At 34.7% G+C, this 5165-nt stretch overlaps 1 non-coding gene across 1 annotated transcript; it reads left to right on the top strand.

The window, feature by feature from the left end:
* The first annotated feature begins 4757 nt into the window (after window positions 1–4757).
* On the top strand, window positions 4758–4864 carry LOC111536223. Its single transcript, XR_002729678.1, has one exon. It is a non-coding gene; the product is annotated as a U6 spliceosomal RNA (small nuclear RNA).
* Window positions 4865–5165: the final 301 nt, after the last annotated feature.

The following is a 5165-nucleotide window of genomic DNA, read 5'->3' as shown; positions in this document are numbered from 1 at the left end:
CTGCACATATATCGCAGTACTTAAAAAAAATCATAGATGCATACAGGCTATCAATATTGAACTATGGAGAAATACTTAACTTGAACAGACCGTTAACAAGTTATAAGATGGAAGCCATTCTATAAAGTCCCCTTAGCAAACAAATCTGGTGATCCTATGGCTTCATTGCTGAATTGAATTGTACCAAGCATTTAAGGAAGAACTAGTAGTAATCATACTGAAAATGTTCTGAAAAAAATAGGAATACTTTCACCCTCAGTCTAAAAGGCCAGCGTAACCCCAATACCAAAAGTAGACAATGACTTATCTACAAGACACCACAGGCCAATATCATTGATGAATACTGATGCAAAAATCTTCAACAAGATACTAGTGAAATGAATTCAGCAATATATTAAAGTGATCAGTTATTATGACCCAGTGGGATTTATCTCATTGATGAAAGGATGGTTCAACATATGGAAAACAGTCAATATGATATATCATGTCACAGAATGAAGAAGAAAAAGTTATATAATCCTTTCAATTGGGTCTGAAAAAGCATTTGTTAAAATTCAAAATATCTTCATGATTAAAAAACTTTCACAAAAGTATATATGGAAAAAAACATACATCAGGATAATTAAAACTATATATGACAACCCACAGCTAGTATCATACTTAATGGGAAAAAACTGAAAGTCTTGCTAGAACAATCAGACAACAGAAAGGCATAAATGGCTTCCACAATGGAAAAGAAGAAGTCAAAATATCCTTGTTTACAGAAGATAGAGCCTTATATTTGAAAAAACCTAAAGACCCCACAAGAAAACTATAAACTATTAAAACTGAAACAATTTCAGTAATATTTCAGGATACAAAGTCAACATAAAAAATTAGTAGCATTTCTATATGCCAACAGTGAACAAAGTGAGAAAGAAACAAAAAGTAATCTAATTTAGACTCACCTAAAATTAAATACCTAGGAATTAACTTAATCAAATAAGTGACAGATCTCTATAATAAAAACTATTAAAAAACTGATGAAAATAATTTAAAAGGACACTCAAAAATGGAAATATATTTTATCTTTATGTTTTGGGATAATATTGTTAAAATGTCCATCTACCAAAAGCAATCTACAGATGCATTGCAATCCCTATGAAAATACCAATGACATTCTTCAGGGAAATATAATAGCAGAAACAATCCTGAAGCTTCCATGGAATCACAAAAGTCCCAGAATGGTCAAAGCTATCCTGAGCAAAAAAAAAAAAAAAAAAAAAAAAAAAAGCAAAACTGGAGGAATCTCATTACCTGATTTCAAACTAGACTACAGAGCTACAGTAACCAAAACAACATGGAGCTGGCATATAAATAGGTACACAGAATAATAGAACAGAATAGAACCCAGAAACAAATCCATACACCTAGAGTTAACTCATTTTCAAGAAAGTTGCCAAGAACATACATTGCAAAAAGATGCTGGGAAAACTGAATATCTATGTGCAGAAGAATTAAAATAGACCCCTATCTCTCGACATATGTGAAAATGAACAAAATATTATTAGACCTGATATTTGGTATATCAGATATCAAAGTATTATTAGACCTGATATTTGATAGCATGACAGTGTGACTATAGTCAATAATTATGTAATTGTCTATTTAAAAATAACTAAAGGTGTACAATTGGATTGTTTGCAACACAGAGGATAAATATTTGAGGTGATGAATACCTCATTTAGCAGGAAGTGATTATTACTTATTTCATGCCTGTATCAAAGCATCCTATGTACCCTATAAATATATACACCAATATTTATCCACACAACTTAAAAATTTAGAAAGAAGAAATAACATTATAAACATTTCCAAATCTGGGGGAATATATATGTAACTGAACAATCTCCTATTATGTTCAATCCAAACAAGACTACACCAATCATGTTACAATCATGCTATCAAAAATCAAATGTGAGAGAATCATGAAAAGAGGAATAGTTACAAAAATCACACAGAAAGAAATGTTAATATGCTGATTTCTGCACAGAAACCTTACAAGTCAGTAGAGTTGGATGATACATTCATGATACTGAAAGAAAACCCTGCCAACCAGGAATAATTTACCCCAAAATGCTGTTCTCCACAAGTGAAGAAGAGATAAAGACTTTCTGAGACCAGACATGGTGGCTCATACCTATAATCACAGCACTTTAGGAAGCTGAGGTGGGTGAATTGCTTGAGTGCAGAAATTCAAGACCAGCCTTGGCAACATGACAAAACCTCATCTTGACAAAAGGAAAACATGGAAAAATTTACTGCACATGGTGGAACATGCTTGTAGTCCCAGCTATTCAGGATGCTGAGGTGGGAAGATCACCTGAGCCTGGCAGGTTAATGATGCAGTAAGCTGTGATTGCACCACTACACTCCAGCCTGGATGACAGAGGGAGACCTTGTCAAAAAAAAAAAAAAAAAATATATATATATATATATATATCTGAGACAAAAGCCTAGTTAGGTCATTCCCACTATACCTGCCTTGTAAGAAGTGCTAAAGGGAGTTCTTCAGGCTGAAAGAAATAGAAACTACTGAGAAACTTTAAAGCATGAAAGTGTAAAACTCATGGGTAAAAGTAAGTATATAATCAAATTCAGAATACTCTAATACTGCAATGGTCTGCGTAAATCATTTATATATTTACTATGAAGGTTAAAAAGACACAATTATTAGAAAAATAATAGCTACAGTTATTTGTAAGAGATCCACAATATAGATACAAATTGTGACATCAAAAAGAAAACGTGAGAGTAAAAGTGTAGTTTTGTATGCTAGTCGATTCAGTTCCCATTAGCTGAAAATGATCTGTCATAGTTATAAATTATTTTACATTTGCCTCATTGTAACTGCAAAGCAAAATCTATTGTAAGTACAAAAAGAGAGAAATTAAGGAATGAAAGCACTACTGCAGAAAATTATCTAATCACAGAGGAAAACAAGAGTACAGAAACAAAATAGCAAAAGATTTACAGAACAACCAGAAAATATTCAATAAAATGATAGTACTACGTCCTTATTATCAATAATTAACTTGAGTTTAAACGGATTAAATTCCTCAATCAAAAGATACACAGTGGCTGAATGGATTAAAGAAGAAAATAAGAATGCTGCCTACAACAAACTTTCTTCATCTTTAAGGATGCACATGTACTGAAAGTGAAGGGATGGAAAAAGACTCCTTGCAAATGAAAACAAAAAGAGATCAAAGATATATATACTCACATCAAATAAAATAGACTTTAAGTAAAAAAGATTAAAAAGATACAAAATACATCATTATATAATGACATAATTCATATAATTCATCAAGAAAATATAAAAATTATCAATATGTATGCCCACAACATCAGAGAACCAAAATATATAAAGCTGACATTAGTAGATCTAAAGGATGAAACAGGCTGCAATAAAATAATAGTAGGGGCATTCAATACCCCACTTTAGGAGATGGACAAATAGTAGCCAGGTGGAGTGGCTCACGCCTGTAATCCCAGCACTTTGAGAGGCCGGTGTGGGCAGATCAACTGAAGTCAGGAGTTCTAGACCAGCCTGGCCAACATGTAAAAACCCCATTTCTCCCAAAAATACACACACACACACACACACACACACACACACAATTAGCTAGGCATGGTGGCACACACCTGTAGTCCCAGCTACTCAGGAGTCTGAAGCACAAGAATTGCTTGAACCTGGGAGGCAGAGGTTGCGGTGAGCCAAGATCATGTCACTGCACGCCAGCTTAGGTGACAGAGTGAGACTCTGTCTCAAAAAACAAAACAAAACAAAGAAAGAAAAAGAAACAAAATGGATGGAGAAACCAAACAGAAAAATCAATACGTAGTCAGCACGCTTGAACTACTCTTTAGACCAAATGAATCTAACAGATATATGCAGAAAATTCTATCCAGTTGAAGAATAAAACACATTATTTTCAAATACACCTAAAACATTCTCCAGGATAAATTATATAGTAGTCCACAAAATAATTCTTTTTTTTTTCTTTCTTTCTTTCTTTCTTTCTTTTTTTTTTTTTTTTTTTGAGAGGGAGTCTGGCTCTGTCGCCCAGGCTGGAGTGCAGTGGCATGATCAAGGCTCAGTGCAAGCTCTGCCTCCCAGGTTCACGCCATTCTCCTACCTCAGCCTCCGGAGTAGCTGGGACTACAGGCACCCACCACCACGCCTGGCTAATGTTTTGTATTTTTAGTAGAGATGGGGTTTCACTGTGTTAGCCAGGATGGTCTCGATCTACTGACCTCATGATCCGCCCACCTCGGCCTCCCAAAGTGCTGGCATTACAGGTGTCAGCCAACGCGCCCGGCAACGTGCTTCTGGACAACCGATGTATCAAGGTAGAAATTAAAAAAGAAACTTAAAAATATCTTGAGATGGCTGGGCGCGGTCGCTCATGCCTGTAATCCCAGCACTTTGGGAGGCCAAGGCGGGCGGACCACGAGGTCAGAAGATCGAGACCATCCTGGCTAACACGGTGAAACACACGAAACACGGTGAAGACAAAGAAAACTTAAAGGGCCATATACCAAAACTTTCGAAAGGTTGCAAAAGGTGTTCTAAGAGAATTTATAGCAATAAATTTCTGCATTAAAAGATAGCTTAAATAGACCAGCTAACATTACATGTGAAGGAACTAGAAACAGAAGAAAAAAACTACTCTCAAAGTTAGTAGAAGGAAGGAAATAAAGAATACAGCAGAGTGCTCACTTCAGCAGCACATATACTAAAATTGAAATGATACAGAGGACTTTAGCATGACCCCTGTGCAAGGATGACATGCAAATTTTTGAAGTGTTCCATATTTTAAAAAGAGAACAGAGCAGAAATAAATTAGAGGCTGGAAAAAAATAAAAAAGATGAATGAAATTAAGAGTTTGTTTTTTGAAAAGATAAAATCAACAAACATTTAGGTAGACTAAGAAAAAACGAGAGAAGACTCAAATAAAATTAGAAAAGAAAGAGGAGACATTACAATGGATCCCACAGCAATACAAAGAATCATAAGAGAATATTATGAATAATTTTACATCAACAAATTGAATAATCTAGAAGAAATGTGTACATTCCTAGAAACATACAGCCTGCCAAGACTGAATCATGAAGAAAA

The sequence above is a fragment of the Piliocolobus tephrosceles genome, chromosome 12 (genome assembly GCF_002776525.5).
Source record: "Piliocolobus tephrosceles isolate RC106 chromosome 12, ASM277652v3, whole genome shotgun sequence".
Taxonomy (NCBI): Eukaryota; Metazoa; Chordata; class Mammalia; order Primates; family Cercopithecidae; genus Piliocolobus; species Piliocolobus tephrosceles.
Note: the sequence above shows the minus strand (reverse complement) of the source record. Positions and strands in the feature narration are given on the sequence as shown.